This window comes from Mobula hypostoma, chromosome 23 (assembly GCF_963921235.1).
Source record: "Mobula hypostoma chromosome 23, sMobHyp1.1, whole genome shotgun sequence".
Taxonomy (NCBI): Eukaryota; Metazoa; Chordata; class Chondrichthyes; order Myliobatiformes; family Myliobatidae; genus Mobula; species Mobula hypostoma.
Genome location: NC_086119.1, coordinates 13,564,966 through 13,592,145, shown reverse-complemented (window position 1 = coordinate 13,592,145; position 27,180 = coordinate 13,564,966). Strand labels below are relative to the sequence as shown.

General features: G+C 42.2%; 1 long non-coding RNA gene across 1 annotated transcript in view; it reads left to right on the top strand.

Moving 5' to 3' along the window:
* LOC134336955 (uncharacterized) overlaps positions 1–24,447 on the top strand; it is a 70,570-nt gene extending 46,123 nt beyond the window's left edge. Inside the window, exon 3 of the long non-coding RNA XR_010015910.1 lies at positions 23,971–24,447. This is a non-coding gene — a long non-coding RNA (uncharacterized LOC134336955). The remainder of the gene's footprint in view (positions 1–23,970) is intronic.
* The last annotated feature ends 2,733 nt before the right edge of the window (positions 24,448–27,180 follow it).

The window sequence follows — 27,180 nt, the reverse complement described above, 5'->3', positions numbered from 1 at the left end:
CTTGTATCCTCTTACTGAAAATGGATTTGTGGGCTCAATATTCTAGTTTACAGAATCACATAAACCCTTAAATATTATTTCCAATTTAAGGAAAATATATACAGTATTTTTCTCCATAAATTTATGGTATTTGAGCCAACAGATTTTCATCAGAAGCTAATTTCTTAGTGAATTCCGCAGATTTGTGAAACCTCAGGGGTTTTTCAAGAGGGCAAGTTTTCTTCAATCTTCGTCCTTTTCTGCATAAGGGAATTGGAAGCCACTATAGGGTTCTGTCACATTTTCCTTTTTTTCTGCTTCCTCAAAAATAGAATGGCCAAAGATCATTAGAATTTTGGTGCTAAAGTTTCAATGAAGGATCTTTTTTTAATTCCGCTCATTTTGAATGTCAGCACATTTTTGATTATCAGTTGATGAGCTTTATTGAAGAAAGGTATCTACCAGTTAGTGTTTCATTGGTGCTACATGAACATACCTACAGTTAAATTTAATTAAAAGGTGAATCAAGAGGGAATAGTGAGCGGTCACATTCATTCAAGATGATGCCAGAGCATTAAGTAAGAAGGGCATATTCCATGGAGCACTTTGGGCCATGTAACATTTAAAGGTAATACATCAGAGCAGGTTGCCATTTTAATGCTGAAGCCCAAGCACAATTTTCTATCACCTAAGGTGATCATTTTGAAATCAAAATTATCACTTTAGGACATGCTCAAAATCAATAAGTTTAGAATGTTTTCTTGTATCTAAATGAGGAAAAAATACAAAAAAGAAAGCGTTAGTCTGTCATACACTCAGTGGCCACTTTATTAGGTACAGCTGTATACCAGCTCGTTGACGCAAATATCTAAACAGCCAATCATGTGGTAGCAACTCAATGCAACTCAACACAGCAAAGCATGCAGTCATGGTCAAGAAGTTCAGTTGTTGTTCGGACCAAACATCAGAATGGAGAAGAAATGTGACCTAAATGATTTTGGCTGTGGAATGATTGTTGGTGCCGGACAGGGTGGTTTGAGTATCTTAGAAACTGCTTATCACCTTAGGTTTTCACACACAACAGCCTCTAGAGTATACAGAGAATAGCATGAAAACCAAAAAACATCCAGTGAGCAGCAGTTCTGTGGAGGAGAATGGCCAGAATGGTTCAACCTGTCAGGAAGGTGATAGTAACTCAAATATCCACATGTTACAACAGTGGTGCGCAGAAGAGCATCTTTGAATGCACTATGTGTTGAATCTTGAAGTGCATGGGCTACAACAGTAGAAGACCACGAGCATACACTCAATAGCCATGTTATTAAGTACCTCCTGTATCTAGTAAAGTGGCACTGAGTGTAAATGAAGGGATTATTATTACAGAATTACTAAACCACAAAATGCAGCACTAGACAATCTTTATTTGGGAAAGAACATGTACCTGTCTAGGAGAACTCCCCTGTTGTTCATGAATGCGATAAGGGGTTCAGAATTCAAAAAATGCACAATTCTTCACTTTTCCCTTTCTTCTGCTTATCAATTCGGAAACTGGCTTTGGCAGAAATGTTACAGTATGTTTTTGTTCACTGGAAGTTGGTGACTCAGGTATGATTGCATGGTACCTGATTTTAAGAGACTTTGGAAGCTGGCCACACAGGTATGATTTCAGGGACTTTTGGAAGTAAAATAAGGAACAACTCATACTGTCTGCAGGGACATTCCTACCATCCTTACTTCAGAGATCTGCCCTTAGCAACGATGTCTAGCCATTGCAAAACTTTTTATTCTTCATTCCTCAAATGAAATTGGATCACCAGCAGACCCTTCAATAGCTCACACAGTTGCCATTCATTCTAACACACAGAAGAAACCTCTACGTCTATTCAGTGACAGCACCAAGTACACTTTAGCGCGTTCTTGATCTTTATGTGAAACCATATTTTCTGTGTGCTTGGTACTTACTGTGCCTTTGGGACTGTTCAACGCTTAAACTTTGACTTGTGTTAAACCCAGAAGCTCTCTCAGTGGTAGCAGTGCTTATGATGAGTTGTTGCCAGAACCTTTTAGAATGAATGTATCCATAGTGCAAAGGCAGTGTAGTCCTGAGACATACTAACTTCCAGCTGCGTCTTTTATGCTGCTGGTTTGGGTTGTGTGGCTTTGTGGTCTTTTCACCGCTTATCCAAAAAAGGGTTGACGTTGGAGGTGAATGTACAATTTCTCTGTGAGAACGCACCTTCACAAATACTAGTTCAACCTTTACCACAAGCAGTTGTAAGGTCAATGAAAATCTACTTTAACATTGTCTTGAAGGGAGAATGTGGGGACTTTGCCTTTTCAACCATGAACTGGCTGCTCAACCAGAGTCTGTGTACATATTGAGATTAACTAGATTCGGAATGGTGCAAATTCTGATAAAATATTTGGGTTGGTCTGAGCTATATTGGCCCATCTTAGTACTTAATCCAGGTTAAAATGATTTACTTAGTTTACTACAGGGATCCTCCAAAGAAGGTGGCGTGGTAACATAGCCATTAGCATAACACTATTACAGTTCCAGCAACCCTGTTTCACTTCTGCTGCTGTCTGTGAGGAACTTGTACGTTCTGCCCTTGACCAGGTGGGTTTCCCCTGGGTTGGGTTAGTAGGTTAATTGTCACATAGATTTAATTGGGCAACATGGTCTTATTGGGCCAGAAGGGCCTGTTTTTGTGTTGCATCTCTAAATAAAATCTAATCAATGTACAGGCAGGACAGCAAGTAGTTTTGTAAGTACCTTTGGATTGGGTAGGGTATAGAAAATATCGTTAAGTAGTGGAGCTTCTGAAACGTCGACTGTACCTCTGCTTCATTCACCAGCAACTTTTATGTGTGTTGCTGGAGCTTCATTTAGATTTGGATTGCTCAGGGTCAGATTCGGGGTGGTTGCACCCATACAGACATTTATTCCAAGTGATTGGAAACATCTTTTCTCTTAAAAGAAGGCTTTCTTCTATGCTAGTTATGAGGAATCTACTTTATGCAACATATTGGAAAATTACTCGCGGTCTAGAGCAAGGAGTTGATCTGTTGAAGACCTATTTAGGTAAATGTTTTCTTTTTAAGGGGTCTTGGCTATAAAAGTGCTCATAATTAGCTGTAGAAGAATTGTATGAGTGTACAAAGATACTGGACAAAATATAAGAATATATAAAGATGGAGCCCCATATTGTCTTCTGATTTATTCATGTGTAAATAAGTACTCCAGTAATTTCCCTTTAAGAAACACAGTCTTGAACTGTCTAAATGCACTAGTGATTTGACGATCTTCTGACACTTTCAAGGACACTACAGCTCAAGTTCTCAGTATTATTTATTTACTAGGCACAATTTGTCTTCTTTTGCACATTGGTTGTTTGTCAGTGTTTATGTATAGTTTTAATAAGTTATATTGTATTTCTTCATTTCTGTAAATGCTTGCAAGAAAATTCTCAGGGTAGTATATGGTGACATATAAGTACTTAGATAATAAATTTATTTTGACTTTGACAATATGGTGGGCAGTGCTCCTGCGGTCGGATTATAAATTGCAGAACTCACAGTACATACAGTGTATATTCCTGTGCATTTCAGATCACTTTAAGATGTTTCCAAATTCCGTAATATTTAGCATGCAAATCACCTGTTTGCTTACAAAACAGGAGACAGATGTTCTGTGCTTTGGGGGTGTCCCCAGATGCATGTAAATGGGGAAAAAATGCATTTAAACCATTGATATAGTTTTGCGCACGATGTAATAATTAAAGAGAAGCATCTAATCTCTGAACACACAGTTTACTTATTTATTTAGGAAGCTTTTACAAATTATTTTGCTGAGTTCAGACACTTGAAGACAATTACAAGAACAGAAGTTGCTACGTCAACTTTACACCATTATGGAAGATTTGTCTGGGTTACAATGGCCTTGGGTATTAGTAGTTAACTAATCAGAGGGAGAAAAGTTATGTTTTTTGAACTATGGGATGGCAAAACCCCCCAGAATATCAAGGGGTTTATTATGTCAGGCCTAGCATTGGGATTCATAGTTGTGATTCCCTTCACACTAAGGCAGTCTAAACTACCCTGTGACAAGAGAGAGAAGCTGAGATGATGTCAGCTACTGTGCTACAAGAGGTTTGCTGAGATTCTTAAAGTTCAAAGTAAATTTATTATCAATGTATGTGTATGTACTACCCTGAGATTCATTTTCTCGCTGGCATTATTTGTTGGCAATACTCACACAGTAGTTGCAGAGTCAAAATCCCATCTCCACATTAAAGAAACCCTCCACTGAGTTGTGTGTCACTGCCACCATGCTAAATGAGAGAGACTTTGAACAGATCTAGCAGCCCAAGACTGGGCATCTATGAGGTGCTATAGGCCATCAGCAGCAGCAGAATTGTACTCAACTACAATCTGTAACCTCATGGCCTGGCATATTCCCCAGTCTAACATTACCACTAGGCCAGGGAATCAACCCTGGTTCAATGAAGAGTGCTGGAGGGCATGCTAAGAACAACACCAGGCATACCTCAATAGGAGGTGTCACTCTGGTGAAGCCACAATATAGGACTACCTGCATCCCAGACACCATAAGCAGCAAGTAATAGACTGAGCTGAGAGGTAACATAACCTGTGGATCAGATCTAAGCTCTGTAATCCTTTCACATCCGGCCGTCAATAGTGGTAGACAATCAAACATCTCACTGGAGGGGGAGGCTTCACAAAATATTCCCATCCTCAATGAGCACACCTAAGCAAAAGATAAGGCTGAGGCATTTGCAGCAATCTTCAGTCTTCAGAAGTGCCAAATAGATGATCCAGCTCGGCCTCCTCCTGAAGTCCCCAGCATCCCAGATGTCAATATGCAGCCAGTCCGATTCACTGTACGTGATATCAAGAAATGGGTGAAAGCACTGAATACTGTGAAGGCTATGAGCCCAGACAAAATCCCGGCAATAGTTCTGAAGACTTGTGCTCCAGAACTTGCTGCGCCACGAACCATGCTGTTCCAGTACAACTACAACACAGGCATCTACCTGGTAATGTGGAGAATTACCCAGGTATGTCCTGTACACAAGAAACAGAGCAAGTCCAACCCAGCCAATTACCGCCCTATCAGCCTACTCCCAATCATCAGCAAAGCAATGGAAGGGGTTATCAACAGTGCTATCATGCAGCACCTACTTGGCAATAACCTGCTTATGGATGCCCAGTTTGGGTTCTGTCAAGGCCACTCAGCTCCTGACCTCATCACCTGCTTGGTCCAAACACAGACTGAAGAGCTAAATTCCAGAGGTCAGGTGGGAGTGATAGCCCTCGACATCAAGGCATCATTTGACTGAGTATGGCATCAAGGTGCCCTAGCTAAAATAGAGTCAATGGGAATTAGGGGGAAAACCCTCTGCTGGTTGGAATCATACCTGACACAAAGGAAGATGGTTGTGGTGGTTGGAAGTCAATCATCTCATCCTCAGGACGTCACTGCAGGCATTCCTCAGGGAAGTATCCAAGAACCAACCATCTGCTGCTTCATCAATGACCTTCCTTTTGTCATAAAGTCAGAAGTGGGATGTTTGCAGATGACCGCACAATGTTCAGCACCATTTCTGATTCCTCAGATAGTGAAGCCGTTCATACTCAAATGCAGCAGGACCTGGACAAGACCCAGGCTTGGGCTGACAAGTGGCAAGTAACATTCGAGCCACGCAAGTGCCAGGTAATGATCATCTCCAACAAGAGAGGCTCTAACCATCGTCCCTTGACATTCAGTGGCATCGCCATCACTGAATCCCCTACTATCAATATCCTGGGGGTTACCATTGACAGGAAACTAAACTGGTCCAGCCATATAAACACCATGCCTACCAGAGCAGGTAAAAGGCTAGGAATCCTGTGGCGTGTAGCTCACTTCCTGACTCTCAAGGGTGTAATTGAATACTCACCACTCGCCTGGATGAGTGCAGCTCCATCAACACTCAAGAAGCTTGATACCACCCAGTACAAGGCAGCCAACTTGATTGATACCCCTTCCACAAGCATCCAATCCCTCCACCATCGATGAACAGTTGCAGCAGTGTTTACTATCTACAAGATGGACTGCAACAACACACCAAAGTTCCTAAGGAGCACCTTCCAGACCCATGACCACTACCATCTAGAAGGACAGGAACAGCAGATAGCTGGGAACACCACCACCTGGAAATCCCCTCTCCAAGTCACTCACCATCCTGGCTTGGAAACATATCACTGTTCCTTCTTTGTTGCTGGATCAAAATCATGAAATTCCCTCCCGAACAGCACTGTGGGTGTACCTACAACTCAGGGACTGCAGCGGTTCAAGAAGGCAGCTCATCACCATCTTCTCAAGGGCAACTAGGGATGTGCAATAAATGCTGGCTTAGCTGGTGATTCCCACATCCTGTAAATGAAAAAAAATCACTGCAGAATAAAGAAATACAATAGAATTAATGGAAAGCTGCACACAAGACTGACAAACAACCAATGTGCAAAAGAAGACAAACTGAGCAAATACTAAATAATAAATAAAATAATGTTGAGAACATGAATTGTAGAATTCTTGAAAGTGAGTTAATCAGTTGTGGAATCAGTTCAGAGTTGAGGTGAGTGAAGTTATCCAGACTGGTACTGGAGCCTGATGGTTGAAGGGTAATAACTGTTACTGAACCTGATGGTGTGGAACCTAAGGCTTCTGTATTTCCTTCCCGATGGCAGCAACGAGAAGAGAGAATGGTCTGCACAGTGGGGAGTCCTTAGTGATGGCTGCTGCTGTCTTGTGGCAGTGCTCCTTGTAGATGTGGTCATTGGCATAGAGGGCTTTTCCTATGATGGACTGGGCTGTGTCCATTACTTTTTGTAGGTTTTTCCATTCTTGGGCATTGTTTTCATACCAGGCTATGATGTAGACTTTTACTCTTCACTATGCAGCTATAGAGTTTTGTCAAAGTTCTAGTTGACATGCCTAATCTATAGGAGCTACGTATGTAAACCATTGGTTTTTGTAGCTCTTATACATTTGATCACAGAGTGTAAAACCAGAATTATGTACCAATGTCAAATAACAACTGTTCCCTTTTCTGTCTACGTTTATATAATGGAATCAAGGGCAGATATGAGCAACACACACAAAATTCTGGAGGAACTCACCAGGCCAGGCAGCATCTATGGAAAAGGGTACAGTCGATGTTTCTGGCCGAAACCCTTCGGCGCTCCTGTTTCATTTTGTGTGTGTTGCTCGGATTTCCAGCATCTGCAGATTTTCTCTTGTTTGTGAAGGATAGATATGAGCTTCTTTCCATAATTAGTTGCTTGTAACAGGGAGAGATTTTACTTTATTAACTTTTCTTTTATCTTTTGCTGTCTATCCCCTTCATTGTGCTCTTTCTGCTAGTCTGAGCCATTTTGTTTGTTAGCTCTTGAAGCAATGAAAGATTGGTTGGACTCTTGTTGTATTTGATAAGGTTGTTTTTAACCTCCCTCCTACCTCTTCCTTCAGGCATTCAGGTCAATTTGAAATGTACAATTTGAGGACTGGCCTTATAGAGCCAGTGATGAACATTACGCCAATACTTTAATACAATGCATTGGTATGCATTTGAGGAAGCATCATTCAGGTCTGTCCCAGTTACAAAACATTCCCTTAATGAACCTTTGTTACAAGAAAAGGTTTAAGTTAATTTATTTTGTCACTTAACAACATTTCGTTCACAGTGTTGAAAGCCAGGAAACACAGTTACAGACTGTCTTTCTAACACATGTCTATGAAAACCAGTAACATTTAACTATCTTTGACTGTTGAATGAATGAGCTGTAAGTTGCAGCTTTTCAAGACAAGTGTGGTTTATTTTGGTATGTTACATCTTTACTGGGAAGAGATTTGAGTAATTTCTGACCTTTTTGTATAAATCAAAAGATTGTTGTAAATTCTGCTATTAAGGTATTTGCATAATAAAGAATTCTTTAGGAATCTAATCCTTCATTAATCGGAAACTTGCTGGTAATTATAATAAAATCTTCTGTTTTCCACCCAAATGAGATTGACTACCCAAACAACCTGGACATCAAATTCACTAGATAGGCATCTGGTAATCTTACTTTTCTGGTAAAATGGCAGTGCACTCAGATGCAGCAGCTTCAACCGAAGGTGTTAATGTCTTTTTTAAGCACATTTTTTATGATTGCAAGACCCTGCTCGGCATTAAGAACTTTATGTACTACAGGTCTACCCCATCAGCTACTGGCTCATTGGTGGAGAAAATGAAGGAGCTGGACTTGTTGTGGACTTTGATGCTGCATGTAACAGAGAGGCATTGGTGAGCGAAGGAGGTTCGCAGCCTAACAACGAGTGGCCACTTTTCTTGAGATTGCAAGACCCTGTTGGACATTGGTGGTGTGGAATGCTGCAAGTCCAATTCATTGGTTTATTGGAGAATGGTGGGGGCAGGCAGCGGGGAAGCTGTGTGGCCTTGGTCACAGCAAGGACTAGGCCTCAAGCTGTGGTGTCGCCTGTTTACAACTGCCCAGGGGAAGCGTCAGAGTCAGGCACTCCACTGGATTGTCAGAGACAGTGTGGCGATTCATCCATGCTGCAGCCAGTGTTTCCTCCTGGAGTTCGCTTGGCAGAAGACAAACTGTGTTGTGTTTGACAGCAGATTGCTGCAACATTCATGGACTCAGGGACTTGGACTATATATATTTTTGTGTGACTGCATTTTACTGCTATCTTTTATTTGCTATATGTGCCTTGTGCCTTCTGCTGTGTATGACTGCTGGTAATGTGTGTTGCACCTTAGTCCCAGAGTAACACTGTTTGTTTGCCTGCATTCTTTGGTATTCCTGTATGGTTGAATGACAATTAAATTTGAATTTGAACTTGAATTAATATTTTGAAATATTTAAATGTTATTAATGGTTATAAATAAGATTAGTCATAGTCATAGTCATTGTCATAGTCATACTTTATTCATCCCGGGGAAAATGGATTTCGTTACAGTTGCACCATAAATAATAAATAGTGATAGAACCATAAATAGTTAAATAGTAATATGTAAATTATGCCAGTAAATTATGAAATAAGTCCAGGACCAGCCTATTGGCTCAGGGTGTCTGACCCTCCAAGGGAGGAGTTGTAAAGTTTGGTGGCCACAGGCAGGAATGACTTCCTATGACGCTCTGTGCTGCATCTCGGTAGAATGAGTCTCTGGCTGAATGTACTCCTGTGCCCACCCAGTACATTATGTAGTGGATGGGAGACATTGACCAAGATGGCATGCAACTTAGACAGCATCCTCTTTTCAGACACCACTGTGGGAGAGTCCTGTTCCATCCCCACAACATCACTGGCCTTACGAATGAGTTTGTTGATTCTGTTGGTGTCTGCTACTCTCAGCCTGCTGCCCCAGCACACAACAGCAAACATGACAGCACTAGCCACCACATACTCGTAGAACATCCTCAGCATCGTCCGGCAGATGTTAAAGGACCTCAGTCTCCTCAGGAAATAGAGACGGCTCTGACCCTTCTTGTAGAAAGCCTCAGTGTTCTTTGACCAGTCCAGTTTATTATCAATTCGTATCCCCAGGTATTTGTAATCCTCCACCATGTCCACACTGACCCCCCCTGGATGGAAACAGGGGTCACTGGTACCTTAGCTGTCCTCAGGTCTACCACCAGCTCCTTAGTCTTTTTCACCTTAAGCTGCAGATAATTCTGCTCATACCATGTGACAAAGTTTCCTACCATAGCCCTGTACTCAGCCTCATCTCCCTTGCTGATGCATCCAACTATGGCAGAGTCATCCAAAAACTTCTGAAGATGACAAGACTCTGTGCAGTAGTTGAAATCCGAGGTGTAAATGGTGAAGAGAAAGGGAGAGAGGACAGTCCCCTGTGGAGCCCCAGTGCTGCTGATCACTCTGTCGGACACACAGTGTTGCAAGCACACGTACTGTGGTCTGCAATCAGGTAATCAAGAATCTATGACACCAGGGAAGCATCCACCTGCATCGCTGTAAGCTTCTGCCCCAGCAGAGCAGGGCGGGTGGTGTTGAACACACTGGAGAAGTCAAAAAACATGACCCTCACAGTGCTCGCTGGCTTGTCCAGGTGGGCGTAGACACGGTTCAGCAGGTAGACGATGGCATCCTCAACTCCTAGTCGGGGCTGGTAGGCGAACTGGAGGGGATCTAAGTGTGGCCTGACCATAGGCCGGAGCAGCTCCAGAACAAGTCCCTCCAGGGTACTAATGATGTGGGAGGTCAATGCCACCGGTCTGTAGTCATTGAGGCCGCTGGGGCGCGGTGTCTTCGGCACAGGGACGAGGCAGGACCTCTTCCGCAGTACAGGAACCCTCCAGAGCCTCAGGCTCGGGTTGAATACATGCCGAAGTATTCCACATAGCTGAGGGGCACAGGCTTTGAGCACCCTGGTACTGACACCATACGGTCCTGCAGCCTTGCTTGGGTTGAGACGTTTCAGCTGTCTTCTCTCCTGTTCAGCTGTGAAGCCCACCATGGTGGTTTCGTGTGGGGAAGGGGTTATAGTCATGAGAGCAAGCACAGGGTGGGGGACTGTGAGGAGGGTAGGAGGGGAGAGTGGAATATGTGTTGGTTGGGGGCTGACAACAGATGGCTCGTGTGGGGGATGGGCAGGGGCCACAATGTCAAATCTGTTAAAGAACAGGTTAAGTTCATTGGCCCTGTCCACACTGCCTTCAGCTCCTCTGTTGCTAGTTTGCCGGAACCCAGTGATGGTCCTCATCCCCCTCCAGACCTCTCTCATTAGCATAATTTATTGTCAGTCATACTTGATTTGGAAGTTGAGCCTTTGAGATTTTAGTGAGGAAAAACTGGCAAAAGGTCGATGGACCTTGAAGTCTGTTACTAAATATCACAGACTATGAATTTCCAAGTTCAATCCAGATATTTGCTGAATTTTTTGTTGCCACATAGGATGGTAATATAAACTTCTAGTTGAAGTTTTAATGTTAATATTAGAATAGCTGAAAGTGACCAATATTTTTGTTAGCAGTGAACAAAGTCAAACCTTGTATTTATTTATGATTGTTATTCATTAAAAACTGTGTCCTAACTTGAACCAGATCCTATCAAACATTGCTCAAATACCATAATTCTTAAAAGTTCGTGCTTGTTTTGAAATCCCTTCACTGCCACCAATCTTTTTCTACTACTAAAATCCTTTGAAATGTCCATATTGCTCTGGTTCTGCTTCCTTAATTTAATTGTTTCTCTGTTTGAGACCATGAGGCAGCTGCATGGCACATACACTCAGTGGCCACTTTATTGGGTACACCTGTACACCTCCTCGATAATGCAAATATCTAATCACGTGGCAGTAACTCAATGCATAATAGTATGCAGACGTGGCTGAGAAGTTCAGTTGTTGTACAGAACACACATTAGAATGAGGAAAAATGTGATCTTAGTGATTTTGATGATGGAATGATGGTTGGTGCTAGATGGGGCAGTTTGAATATCTCAGAAGCTGCTGATACTCTGGGATTTTCACACACAACAGTCTCTAGAGGAGGGGTTCCTAACCTCTTTTATGCCATGGCCCTTTACCATTAACCGGGGGATGGGGGTCTGTAGACCCCAGATTGGGAACCCCTGCTCTAGAGTTTGCAGAGGATGATTCAACAAACAAAAAACATCCAGCAGGCAGCAGTTCTGAGGCCGAAAATACCTTGTTAATGAGGGAGGTCAGAGGAGAATGGCAATTTACTCCCTATATCTCTCCGTGTGTTTTTCTCCCTTTTTTCTTTGATGGCTTAAAATCAAATAAAATGTTGGTAAATTAAAATGGAAAATGCTAAAAATACTCAACCAGTCAGGCAGCATCTGTGAAGGGGAATAAGTTGACCTAGAATGTTTCATCAGTTTTATTTCATCAGATCAATATTTTCCGTTTTTACTCCCTAAAACCTACCTCTTTAGCCAGCAATTTCGTTATTTATTCATACAGTACCCTATATTACATGGTGAAGCTCCTGTTTGACCACACTGGAGGTTCTTTATAAATATGTTATTGTTGTTATTGTTCTAACTACAACAACTACTGTTCAGAAATAATGTATTGGCTAACTATTGTTTTTTGGAATGAACACCATACTGACTTAAGCTGCCTTCAATCTCCTTTCCTCACCATACAGAGCTCCCTTTGTACATCTCCTCCTTCCTCCCCACCATAGTGTTTTCTCCAGACCACCATGTCTGGCTTCTTTTGCTTCACCTGCTTTAAGGCCTATTTTGCCCCCTTCCAACACCCCTTGCTCTTTGAGCTCCCTGCTACACTTTATTCCCTTTTGCTCCTTATAGGACTGTTTATCTTTTGCAAAAGCAGTCTTTTGACTTCACACGCTGACTACGGTTCTTTGCAGGAAGGGGACCTGCTCTCAGGGTTTCACGACTGGCCGTGATTTGGCATGCCAAGGGCATGGCCTAAGAGCTTCGCAGGCCTTCGGAGGTCCGAGATTTCTTGGCTTTGGAGATGGGGGGATCGGAGGTCAGGGTCCGGGCGGGAGATCGGTGTGTCGGGGGAGATCCGAGGCCTTTGGGCACAGAGCTCGGAAAAAGTGATGCAAAGGACTTTTAACATTGTAAACCAGCGAGTTGTTTGTTATGTCTCCCCTCTCGCTGTGAAACGGAGACATCTCTTCCTCCCTTATTAGGGAGAGAGAGAGCCTGTGGTATGTCAAATACCGGGTGAACAAGTGGTCTTTGGAGTACTGTAAGTCTGTATCTTTGCTGTTGCTTCGCTCACACTTGAGTGCTCGGTGGCGGGTGCCGATCCTTTTGTTTTTCTGGTGGGGGGAGGGGTATTGTTGCTTGCTGCCGCTTATGTGCAGGAGGGAGGGGAGCTGGGGGGGTTCTTTGAGGTTCTAACATTTAACTGTCATTCACTCGTTGGAGCACTCCTCAGTTTCTCGTGGGTGGTTGCAAAGAAAAAGCATTTCAGGATGTATATTGTATCATTTCTCTGACATTAAATGTACCTTTGAAACCTTTGAAATCTTTTGATCTCAACTGCAGAATGGCTGAAGAACTGAAGAAATTGTTAAAACCCACAGCTCAAGCTGATGCAGTGAAAGGAAGATGTCTCAGATTAGACAATTAGACATCTAATTGAACATCTTGATATGTGCTGCAAGTAATGCAGTAACAGCAAACTACAAATATGTTATGGAGGGATTGCATTCCTCCCATGGGGCAGCATGGTGGTATAATGTTTTACAGTGCCAGTGATTGGGGTTCAATTCCATTGCTGTCTGTAAGGAGTTTGCACTTTCTCCCTGTAGAACCATAGAACCATAGAACATTACAGCACAGAAACAGGCCTTTTGGCCCTTCTTGGCTGTGCCGAACCATTTTACCTCCTAGTCCCACTTACCTACACCTGAACCATATCCTTCCATGCACTTCTCATCCATGTACCTGTCCAAGTTTTTCTTAAATGTTAAAAGTGAGCCCACATTTACCACTTCATCTGCCAGCTCCCACCACTCTCTGTGTGAAGAAGCCCCACCTAATGTTGCCTTTAAACTTTTCTCCCTTTACCCTTAACCCATGTTCTCTATTTTTTTCTCCCCTAGCCTCAGTGGAAAAAGCCTGCTTGCATTCACTCTATCTATACCCATCATAATTTTATATACCTCTATCAAATCTACCCTCATTCTTCTACGCTCCAGGGAATAAAGTCCGAACCTATTCAATCTTTCTCTGTAACTCAGTTTCTCAAGTCCTGGCAACATCCTTGTGAACCCTCTCTGCACTCTTTCAACTTTATTAATATCCTTCCTGTAATTTATAGGATAGCCATAGATGAGGATAGGTATTGTTATTGAAGGACAGTCTCAAATTGGAATAGGGCAAATTATGAGGGTGTTAGACAGGAAAATAAGCAGAGCTAATTGGGATTACCTTTTTTTTCTGGCAAAGTCCACATCAGACAAGTAGAGGGTGTTTAAAGAGTACAGGAAAGGTATGTTAGATAGAAGGACAGGGATCCCAGATCCCATTCAACCCCATATGGCCTTCTCACCATAACCTTTGATGCCCTGACCAATCAGGAACTACCAATTTTCGCTTTAAGTATACCGACAGTCTTGGTCTCTACAGCAATCTATGGCAGAGCATTCCAGAGATTCACTACTGTCTGGCTAAAACTACGTGGTTTTCTTCCGGGTGCTCTGGTTTCCTCCCACATTCCAAAAACATATGAGCTAGCAAGAGTTGGTAAGTTGTGGAATGCTGTGTTGATGCTGGACACATGGTTACACTCAAGGTCTGCCCTCAGCGTAATCCTCAGACTGTATGGTAAGTTCTGGGCATGCTATGTTGGTACCAGAAGCAAGGTTACACTCACAGGCTGCCTTCAGTGCAATCCTCAGACTGTGTTAGTCATTGACACAAATAATGCATTTCACTGTTCATTTTGATGTTTTGATGTACGTGACAAATAAAACTAATCTTTATCTCTTTGAAAACCATCCGTATCATGACATTCCACAATGCAGACCCCTGACAAATCTTGTTTCTTTTGCATTTTGTATTTTTTCCACACAGATTCCCTAAGGGCAAACTTTTATTCCAACTCTCTGTTTTTTTTTAAGTAGTGGTTTGTGAATTTTGTAGTAACAAAACTTTTATCCGAACTGCCATTATCCTCGGGCATACTGTAGGATCTTTTAGCAAACAGAACCAAACAGGAAAGAGCTTTTGCAAAGCTTCCGTTCCTCAACAATAGTTTGCATAAACAAACTATCAAGCTAAATACCCATAACAAAGCTATCTTCTTGCTGCTGCCATCAGGAAGAAGGTACAGGAGCCTCAGCACCCACACCACCAGGTTCAGGAACAGTTACTACCCCTCAATCATCAGGCTCTTGAACCAGAGGGGATAACTTCACTCAACTTCACTTGCCCCAAGATTGAACTTTCCCACAACCTGTGGACTCACTTTCAAGAACTCTTCATCTCATGTTCTCGATATTTATTGCTTAATTTTTTTTCTCTTTCATATTTGCAGAGTTCGTTGTTAATTGAACATTGTTTGCTTGTCCAACCTATTGGGTGCAGACTTTCATTTATTTTATTGTGTTTCTTGGATTTACTGTGTCTGTCCACAAGAAAAAAAATCTTCAGGTTTGTATATAGTGACATTTATGTACTTTGATAATAAATCTCTCGCTACAGTAATGAAGTGTTTTGAGACGCTGGTGTTGAAGCATATCAGCTCCTGTCTGAGTGGTGTCTTGGATCCACTCCAATTTGCTTACCAAGGCAACAGGTCTACAGCAGATGCTATTTGATGGCTCTTCATACAGTCCTGGAACATCTGGACAACAAGGATGCGTACATCAGGATGCTCTTTATCGATTACAGCTCAGCATTTAACACCATCGTACTCTCAAAATTAATCAGTAAACTGCAAGACCTGAGACTCAATACCCTCTTGTGCAATTGGTTGCTGGATTTCCTCACTTGTAGACCCCAGTCAGTCCAGACTGGCAAAAACATCTCATCCACAATCTCCATCAGCACAGGAACACCACAGGGATGTGTACTTAGCCCCTTGCTCTACTCGCTTTACATTTATGATGGTGTGGTTAAGTACAGTTCCAACACCATATACAGGTTTGCTAATGACACCGCTGTTGTAGACTGTATCACAGGGGGTGACGGATCAGCATAAAGGAGGGAGATTGAAAATTTAGCTGAGTGGTGTAATAACAACAACCTCTCACTCAATGTCAATAAGGCCAAAAAACTGATTGTATACTTCAGGAGAGGGAAACTAGAGGTGCATGAGCCAGTAATCATCGGAGGATCAGAGGTAGAGAGGGTCAGTAACTTTACATTCCTGGGTGTCACTATCTCGGAAGAGTTGTCCTGGACCCATCATATGAATATAATTGCGAAGAAAGCATGATAGCGCTTCTGCTTCCTCAGGAGTTTGCGAAGATTTGGCATGTCATCAAAAACTTTGGCGAACTTTTATAGGCATGTGGTGGAAACTGTGCTGACTGCCATTGAGTGGAAAATCCTACTAAAGGTAATGGGTTCAGCCCAGTACATCACGGGTCCCAACCATTGAGCACATCTACATAAAATGTTGCCGTAGGAAAGCAGCATTCATCATCAAAGACTTTTGCCACCCAAGCCATGCTGTTTTCTCACTGCTGCCATCAGTAGAAGGTACAAGTGCCTCAGGACTCACACCACCAGGTTCATAAACAGTTATTACCTCTCAACCATCAGGCTCTTGAACAAAATAAGAATAAAGGGTGTAAAGGTAGTAAGGTAGAAGGGTTAAACTGCGTGTACTTCAATGCAAGAAGCATCAGGAACAAAGGTGATGAACTGAAAGCTTGGATACATACATGGAATTATGATGTAGTGGCCATTACAGAGACTTGGCTGGCACCAGGGCAGGAATGGATTCTCAATATTCCTGGATTTCAGTGCTTTAAAAGGGATGTGGGGGGAGGGGAGGAGGGGTGGCATTACTGGTCAGGGATACTATTACAGCTTCAGAAAGGGTGGGTAATGTAGCAAGATCCTTTTTTGAGTCAGGATGGGTAGAAGTCAGGAACAGGAAGGGTGCAGTTACTCTGTTGGGAGTATTCTATAGGCCCCCTGGTAGCAGCAGAGATACAGAGGAGCAGATTGGGAGGCAGATTTTGGAAAGGTGCAAAAATAACAGGGTTGTTATCATGGGTGACTTTAACTTCACTAATATTGATTGGCACCTGATTAGTTCCAAGGGTTTAGATGGGGCAGAGTTTGTTAAGTGTGTCCAGGACGGATTCCTGTCACAGTATGTGGACAGGCCGACCAGGGGGAATGCCATACTAGATCTAGTATTAGGTAACGCACTGGGTCAGGTCACAGATCTCTCAGTGAGTGAGCATCTGGGGGACAGTGACAACCGCTCCCTAGCCTTTAACATTATCATGGAAAAAGATAGAATCAGAAGGGACAGGAAAATTTTTAATTGGGGAAGGGCAAATTATGAGGCTATAAGGCTAGAACTTGCAAGTGTGAATTGGGATGATGTTTTTGCAGGGAAATATACTATGGACATGTGGTCGATGTTTAGGGATCTCTTGCATTATGTTAAGGATAAATTTGTCCTGGTGAGGAAGATAAAGAATGGTAGAGTGAAGGAACCATGGGTGACAAGTGAGGTGGAGAATCTAGTCGGGGGAAGAAGGAAGCATACATGAGGTTTAGGAAGCAAGGATCAGATGGGTCTATTGAGGAATATAGGGAAACAAGAAAGGAGCTTAAGAAGGGGCTGAGGAGAGCAAGAAGCGGGCATGAGTAGGCCTTGGCGAGTAGGGTAAAGGAAAACCCCAAGGCATTCTTCAATTACAAAAGGATGACGGGAGTGAAGGCAGGACCGATTAAAGATAAAGGTGGGAAGATGTGCCTGGAGGCTGTGGAAGTGAGTGAAGTCCTCAATGAATACTTCTCTTCGGTATTCACCAATGAGAGGGAACTTGATGATGGTGAGGACAATATGAGTCAGGTTGATGTTCTGGAGCATGTTGATATTAAGGGAGAGGAGGTGTTGGAATTGTTAAAATACATTAGGACGGATAAGTCCCCGGGGCCTGACGGAATATTCCACAGGCTGCTCCACGAGGTAAGGGAAGAAATTGCTGAGCCTCTGGCTAGAATCTTCATGTCTTCGTTATCCACAGGAATGGTACTGGAGGACTGGAGGGAGGCAAATGTTGTCCCCTTGTTCAAAAAAGGTAGTAGGGATAGTCCGGGTAATTATAGACCAATAAGCCTTACGCCTGTGGTGGGAAAGCTGTTGGAAAAGATTCTTAGAGATAGCATCTATAGGCATTTAGAGAATCATGGTCTGATCAGGGACAGTCAGCATGGCTTTGTGAAGGGCAGATCGTGTCTAACAAGCCTGATAGATTTTTTTGAGGAGGTGAACAGGCATATTGATGAGGGTAGTGTAGTAGATGTGATCTACATGGATTTTAGTAAGGTATTTGACAAGGTTCCACACAGTAGGCTTATTCAGAAAGTCAGAAGACATGGGATCCAGGGAAGTTTGGCCAGGTGGATTCAGAATTGGCTTGCCTGCAGAAAGCAGAAGGCTGTGGTGGAGGGAGTACATTCGGTTTGGAGGGTTGTGACTAGTGGTGTCCCACAAGGATCTGTTCTGGGACCTCTACTTTTCGTGATTTTTATTAACAACCTGGATGTGGGGGATGAAGGGTGGGTTGGCAAGTTTGCAGACGACACAAAGGTTGGTGGTGTTGTGGATAGAGTAGAGGATTGTCGAAGATTGCAGAGAGACATTGATAGGATGCAGAAGTGGGCTGAGAAGTGGCAGATGGAGTTCAACCCGGAGAAGCGTGAGGTGGTGCACTTTGGAAGGACAAACTCCAAGGCAAAGTACAAAGTAAATGGCAGGATGCTTGGAAGTGTGGAGGAGCAGAGGGATCTGGGGGTACATGTCCATAGATCCCTGAAAGTTACCTCACAGGTAGATAGGGTAGTTAAGAAAGCTTATGGAGTGTTAGCTTTCATAAGTCGAGGGATAGAGTTTAAGAGTCGCGGGGTAATGATGCAGCTCTATAAAACTCTGGTTAGGCCACACTTGGAGTACTGTGTCCAGTTCTGGTTGCCTCACGATAGGAAGGATGTGGAAGCATTGGAAAGGGTACAGAAGAGATTTACCAGGATGCTGCCTGGTTTAGAGAGTCTGCATTATGATCAGAGATTAAGGGAGTTAGGGCTTTACTCTTTGGAGGGAAGGAGGATGACAGGAGACATGATAGAGGTATACAAGATATTAAGAGGAATAGATAAAGTGGACAGCCAGCGCCTCTTCCCCAGGGCACCACTGCTCAATACAAGAGGATATGGCTTTAAGGTAAGGGTTGGGAAGTTCAAGGGGGATATTAGAGAAAGGTTTTTTACTCAGAGAGTGGTTGGTGCGCGGAATACACTGCCTGAGTCAGTGGTGGAGGCAGATCCACTAGTGAAATTTAAGAGACTACTAGACAGGTATTTACATCGGTGGTGCGCAAGTGGAACAGGTCAAAAGCTTTAAGTTCCTCGGGGTCAATTTCACAAATGACCTGACTTGGTCCAACCAAGCAGAGTTCACTGCCAAGAAGGCACACCAGCGCCTTTACTTCCTGAGAAAACTGAAGAAATTTGGCCTGTCCCCTAAAACCATCACTTAATTTTTATAGATGCACCATAGAAAGCATTCTTCTAAGGTGCATCACAACTTGGTATGGAAGTTGTCCTGTCCAAGACCGAAAGAAGCTGCAGAAGATCGTGAACACAGCGCAGCACATCACACAGACCAATCTTCCGTCCGTGAACTCACTTTACACCGCACGCTGTCAGAGCAATGCTGCCAGGATAATCAAGGACACGACCCACCCAGCCAACACATTTTTCATCCTTGTTCCCTCCGGGAGAAGGCTCAAGAGCTTGAAGACTCGTATGGCCAGATTTGGGAACAGCTTCTTTCCAACTGTGACAAGACTGCTGAACGGATCCTGACCAGGATCTGGGCCGAAACCTCCAAATATCCGGACCTGCCTCTCGTTTTTTTTTGCACTACCTTACTTTCCATTTTTCTATTTTCTATGTATGATTTATAATTTAAATTTTTAGCATTTACTAATTTTAACTATTTTTAATATTTAATATTTGTAATCCAGGGAGCGGGAAGCGCAGAATCAAATATTGCTCTGATGATTGTACGTTCTAGTACCAATTGTTTGGTGACAATAAAGTATAAAGTAATGTATATGAAGGAATTTAAAGTGAGGGGTTATATGGGAGGCAGGGTTTAACGGTCAGCACAAGATTGTGGGCTGAAAGGCCTGTACTGTGCTGTACTGTTCTATGTTCTATGTTTAAAAGGAGATCATTACACTCATCTAAGGACTCTTTTAATCTTGTTATTTCATGCTCGTTATTTATCGCTATTTATTTATATCTGCATTTGCACAGTTTGTTGTCATTGATCCTGTTTACAGTTACTGTTCTAAAGATTTGCTAAGTATGCCCGCAGGAAGAAGAATCTCAGGGCTGTATGTGGTGACATGTATGAACTCTGATAATAAATTTTACTTGACTTTGAAATTTACTTTGAACTTTGAACATCTTATCTTCATCACTTTCATTGGTCAACCCTGTAACCTTTAAGAGACATCACAGTCTATAAACTCCTTCACATAACTTTGAATAAAACCATGGCATGGACTTATCCAATCATCTCCACTCTGCACAGTCACTTGATTCAGACAGACGATACTTCAATATTCAGGTCATTGTTATAATTTACCCAGTCTCATATTTACTGTTTACAAACTTGGTAGTTATTTGCACTAGGTTTAATGGAATCATTAGCAGTCTCAATATGTTGTATTTAATGTAAAAAATGAAAAGACATTGCATGGTTTATTCTTATAAATATTTTTTATTATGAATAAGATTTATTTTGATAGTCAAATAATATGTTGTAGTAACAGTAGGGCTCAGGTCGCAATCTAGGATCCATTAAACAGATTAAATTTTAGGCAGGCATCTTTAACCAACACCCTGCTCCATCAGAAGCTTCATTTGCGTGCCAAACCCTGTGATAAGATTCTTGATGTGTCTTGGTGAATACTTTGAGCATGAAATCTGATGAATAAAGGCAAATATTCTTTGAAGCAAATGATCTGAAATGTTCTGGGGGAAAAAAGATTAAAAACTGAAATCTATTTCCAAAAAAACTGCGTACTGGAAATAGGATCGATCAATGCAAATTTTGAAGATGCTTATTCATGGAGATGTTGTTAAAGAAATTTGAATTGTTAATGTAAAGTTTAAGGGTAATGGAAGTCTCTGCAATCTATTCAAATTAATGTTAAAACTCCATCGATCAAATAGATCAATAATGCAAACATTTAAGAGTAGTGAAAGTTTGCATTCTGAGTAGCATTCAAATTAATGCTAATGCCAATTTTTAAATTAAATCCTCATTTCATACTTAGGCAAATGCTGCCATCTCCCCTACATGAAATAGCCTGTTGCCTCCATTTTCGGGGGAGTTTTCATCATTGAAGCAACTTGAGCCTTTAACTATTTTTCAAAGATGAAATTTTTGAAATACCAGAGAGCATTGTCACCTCTGCTTTATTCCTGTCCTCAACTCTCGATCAGCTCTGAACATGATAGCAACAGCTGTTTGACAGGTGCAGCAGTGAGTGGAAATTAATGAATTTAGAGGAACATGTGATCAGGTTCATAACTGCTCAATTTGTTAAGCAGAGGCTTATGAGCCAACAACAGAAACTAAGCACCTGGGACACAATGCAACAACGATAATTGACTACTCTCTTGCCATTGTAGTTGTGGCACCTACCACACGGATTTCCTGTTTATTCATTAGACTGTCAGAGGTGGAAATGTTTTCAAGTCAGAAAATTATGTGATTGGAATGTTAGATTTACAATATTGTAAGTGAATTATTCACTCTAATAGAATAGCCTGTTCACAATGAATAAGAACGTTTTCAGTATGGTACTTAATTCAGGCAATGGTGATGTGTGTAACCATACAGATTTTATCAGGAATCTGTGATGTAATCATGATTTTCACAACATTTTAATGTGACATTTCAGAATTTGAGCTTGATTCCTGTCACCTCTGATGACATTCATCCAGCAGGCTGACTGAAATCCTACTGATTTGGTGGTGTGGGTCTTCACACATGTCCGCTGCTGATATTGAGCTTGAAATGTGCCTTTGGCTCTAAATCCAGAGCCACACACACAAAGTGTGGGAGGAACTCAGCAGGTCAGGCAGCATCTATGGAGAGCAATCAACAGTCCTGGTGAAGGGTCTCGGCCTAAAACGTCAACTGTTTATTCATCTCCGTGGATGCTGCCTGACCTGCTGGATTCCTCCAATATTTTGTGTGTGTTTCTGAGGATATAGACTGCCCCTTAGTTTCTACAAGATAGCACAGTGACACAGTAATTAGTGGTGTAGCCTCACACCTCCCGGCATCTATGTTTAATCCTGACCTTGGGTCTTGCCCAATGTGGTGGTTGCATGTTGTCCACATGACTGTGTCTTTCCACTGAGTGCTCCAGGTTACCCCCACACCCAAAGAAAAGCTGGCACTTAAATTGCTTTCTGTAAGTTACCCCTTAGTGTAAGTAATTGGCAAAAAAAAACAAAGGGTAGTTGGCAGGCATGTGAGAGGGAGTAAATTAAGGGGATGGAGAAGAGGTTGAGATGGCTCAATTAGGAACTGCTTCCTTCTTGGCATAATAAATAGATAGAGAGATAGATAGACAGACCGCCCATTCTGATCAAAGAAGCCAAATATCAGGAAGCAACTACAACAGGTGACAAATGGTCACATCCCTGTTCAGCATCAGTGACTGGAGATGAATTCCATCCCTTAACTCTTTGATTACTTATTTATGATACATTTTGATTACTTGCCTCCAGCGAGTTTTATTAGCTTTTGATGGCTGCTATTGTTGACAGTGTCACATGAAGAGAGCCAAAATTGGCATAAGTACAGGTTGCTTCAGTACCCAGTAGCACTCAGCTCTTCTCAGTTGGAATTGGTTTATTATTGTCACAGGTACCGAGGTTCAGTGGACAGCTTGCTTTGCATACTGTTGCTATAGATCAGACCATTCCACAGTGCATTAAGGTAGTGCAAAGTAAAACAATAACAAAACGCAGGATAGAGTATAATAGCTACAGATAAATTACAGTGCAGGTGGACAATAAAATGCAAGATCATAATGAGTGTGAGGTAAAAATCCATCTCATCATACTGGGAAACCACTCAATAGTCTTTTAACGGCAGGGTAGAAGCTGTCCTTGAGCCTGGTGGTACATGCTTTCAGGCTATTGTATCTTCTGCCCAATGGGAGACAGTGAGAAGCTGCTGCCCTTAGAAAGTGAAACCCTGGAAACAGCAGGTAGGAGCTGAGAATCACTTCCTTGGGTCTTCCCAATCACCAGTGCTTCTCCAGCCAGATGATATTATCCTCTGCTCCTTCAGCAACTGGACCTGAATGAAGAGCTCATGCTTTGCTTGACTATCCTCTTTATCATCGAGCCACTTTTATCCATTTAACAAAGGGAATGCCATCCTAAACAACAGAATAAAAACTTATCTTAACCATGTTAGCAATAGGTATTCCAGAAATAACCAGTGCATTTTTGTTCTAATTATGTTCTTTATGGTATAATTATGTAGACTATATGTTTAATTTATGTTTTTCTTGTGAATGTTGTGTCTCTAATGCATGTGCCAGTGCTACTACTTCAGTAAGATTTTCATTGTATGTGTGCATGCATGTACTTGTGCACATGACAAATAATTTGAATAAAAGTAAAAAAGAGATAAATAACAAACTCCATGTCGAAGTTCTTCAAATATTATTGCCAAACTTGATGACCATAGTTTTCCCACCCTTGACACTGTCAGGCCGGAGATCTTAATTTCATAAATACCTCATCTTTAATATTAGTCACTAAGCACCACAACACAGAAAAAGATCCTTCAGCTTCTCTATTTCATGCCGAACTATTATTCTGTCTCATCCCACTGACCTGCCTAACCCCTCCAATCTATGTACTTAACCAAATTTCTCTGAAATTTTGAAATTGCATCTGTATCCACTACTTTTGCTAGCAGCTCATTCTATACTCACACCACTCCCTGAGTGAAGAATTTCCCCCTCATGTTCCCCTTAAACATTTCACCCTTCACCCTTAACCTAAGACCTCCAATACTAGTCTCACCCAGCCTCAGTGGAAAAAGCTTGCTTGCATTTACCCCATCTATCATCATTGTGTGCTCTTTTTGTATGACATAGTGATCATGGCCTTATGACCATGGTTGTTCTTGACAATTTTTTCTACAGAATTGGTTTGCCATTACCTTCTTCTGGGCAGTGTCTTTACAAGATGGGTGACTTCAGCTATCATCAATACTCTTCAGCGATTGTCTGCCTGGTGTTAATGGTCACATAACCAGGACGTGATATGCACCAGCTGCTCATACGAACATCCACCATCTGCTCCCATGGCTTCACAGGACTAATCAGGTGCTACACCTTGGCCAAAGGCGACCTGCAGGCTAGCAGAGGGAAGGGATACTCTACACCTCCTTTGGAAGAGACCTATCTCCACCCCGACACCCAACACTATCTAAACTCCTCATAATTTTGCATACGTATTATTATTAGCTTTGTTTAAAAATATCTGAACATATATAAAAAAACCCTGATGCATGAATAACACACACAAAATGCTGGAGGAACTCAGCAGGTCAGGCAACATCTATGGAAAGGAACAAAAAGTCGACATTTCGGGCCAAGACCCTTCATTGGAATATGAAAGTTAATGTGAAAAAATTAAGAACAATTTTGAACCCAATGCTTGTTGTCTCTTTCTGTTTTTGATGTGTCGAATGGCTATGGTATTTTAACATTAATTCTTCGGCAAGGACTATGTTGGTATAAAAGGGATTTTCTGTTGCAAACATTGTTCTGGATATTGAAAGAATATAGACCACTCTAAGATGTCAAATGGGAGAAAGCCTGAGTGACAGCAATGAGTGGTGTGACAAAGTGCAGACATTTCTCTCTGGTCCTGCTGTATCCCAAGTGGATTATTTTTGGGAGAATACTTTCTGCACACTATCCACAACATTTGTTCTACACAAATCCAAATCCTCAATGTCAAATGGTAACTCTACCTTTGAAATATTGTTGAAGTTTCACTGTGCTGTTGCAAGAAAAAGCGGAGTTCTGAATTAGGGCTCTGGGAATTAGTCTTTTACTGATTGATCTCAAATGTGGGGCAGAAGGAACTTCTGGGCTAGAGAGAAACAAGAGAACTAAGTTTCAAAAGATAGATTCAAAATTTCTTTGAAGTCTGGCTTTTCTTGTTATATCAGAGGAACATGTGCTTCAAAAAACAAAATATCGATGTAATGCTACCTGACTGCAGGTTGTGGAGATAGATGTTAGTAGTGGAATATCTATCAATATTTTGCTAGGTGATTCAAGATAACAAATCACTTTAGAAACATTTATGTTAACAATTTGATTCTCTATCTTACTGGATCATATCTATCTGTAATAACCCTTCTCTACTGCAGTTTGCACTTCCTTGTTGTCTCCATTTGTATGTCATGTCCATCTGATTATTCTCAGTGGGGCAGGGGCAGCACTGTCAAAGTATTTGAAAATTGAAAATGAACTGCAGGTGCTGGAAATCTGAAATAAAAATTCTAGCATCTTTTCTGTTTCATTCAAGGTACTGGTACGAAATTTAAAATGCTGAAACACACTTATGCAAATTGAAAACAGGTGGTAACGAATTAATGATTTGTTCTGCAGCTTGCCCAGCTATCAGTGTGAATGAAGTTCACAATGAGTAGTCAAATTACTGTTGCCTGTTTGCATAACCAACAGAAGTCAGCTTTCATTACAATGACTCTATATGGCTCCACAGCATGCTGCAAATTTGAATCAATAAATCTGATGGTGAAAGCTGATTGGATAAGTGCCTCAAATGATCTTTCAAAAAACCAAACCCGTACCATCAGCCCTGTTGTGGATTATTTGACTATACCGTGCTGCTTCAATAGCTGTACAACTCTTTAACAAGGAACCTTACCTCTTTCCCAAGGCAATAAATTTCTAAGGTCACTTATATCCTGAGGCTTGCAAACATGCTGGAAATCCAATGCAACACACACAAAATACTGGAGGAACTCAGCAGGCCTGGCAGCATCTGTAGAAATTAAACAGTCGACGTTTCAGAACAAGACCCCTCATCGGTACTGGAAAAAAAGATGAGAAGTCAGTGTAAGAAGGTGGGGGGGGGGGAGTAGAGGAAGAAGTGCAAGAGAGGGAAGGAGGAGGGAGGTGATGGGCAGGGAAGGAGATAGGAGGAGAGAGGGAAACGGGAATGGGGAATGGTGAAAGGGGTGGGGGCTAATTATCGAAAGTTCGAGAAATCAATGTTCATGCCATTAGGTTGGAGGCTACTCAACAGAATATAAGGTGTTGCTCCTCCAACCTGAGTGTGGCCTCATCACAGCAGTAGAGGGAGGTCATGGACTGACAGGTTGGAATATGAATGAGAAGTGGAATTGAAATGGATCCTGCTTTTTCTGGTGGACAGAGCATAAGTGCTTGGTGAAAGGGTCTTCCATCCTGAAGCCGCTGTTTCTTTCATTTGTAAGCTAATGCAGTTCTGTGTATGCACACATGCATATGTGGGTTCAGATCTTCTGGGCATTGTTGTTCTTGTGTGCCTAATTGGTGTGAATTTATTTGTGTGCATGTGTGTCTGTGTGCTTCTCTTTAATTGTTTATGGCTGTGGGGGTCGCTACTCAAGTCGGCATTTATTCCTCATTAACACAAGAGATTCTCCAGATGCTGGAAATCCAGAGTACCACACAAAAAAATGCTGGAGGAATTCAACAGGTCAGGCAGCATCTGTGGAATGGAATAAACAGTTGATGTTTATGGCTAAGACGCTTCATCAGGACTGGGAAAGGAAGGGGGAAGAAGCCAGAATAAGAAGGTGGGGGAGGGGGCTGGGGAAGGAGTACAAGTCAGAAGGTGATAGGTGAAGCCAGGTGAGGGGTAAGGTAGGTGAGTGGCAGAGGGGGAGAGAATGAAGTGAGAAGCTGGGAGGTGATAGGTGGAAAAGGTAAAGGACTGAAGAAGGAATCTGATAGGAGAGGAGAGTGTACTATGGGAGAAAGGGAAGGAGGAGGGGCACCAGGTAGAGGTGATAGGCAGGTGAGGAGAAAAGAAGGGGTAAGAGGGAACCCAGAATGGGGAATGAAAAAAGAGAAGGAAAAAGGGGGAAGAAATTACCAGAGGTTAGAGAAATCGATGTTCATGCAGTCAGGTTGAAGACTGCCCAGACGGAATATGAGGTGTTGCTCCTCCAATCTGAGAGTGGCCTCATCATGATGGTCGAGGAGACTATGGACTGACATATCAGAATGGGAATAAGCAGTGAAATTGAAATGGCTGGGCACTGGAACATTCTGCTTTTTGTAGATGGATCAGAGATGCTCAACAGAGCAGTCCCCCATTTTATGTGG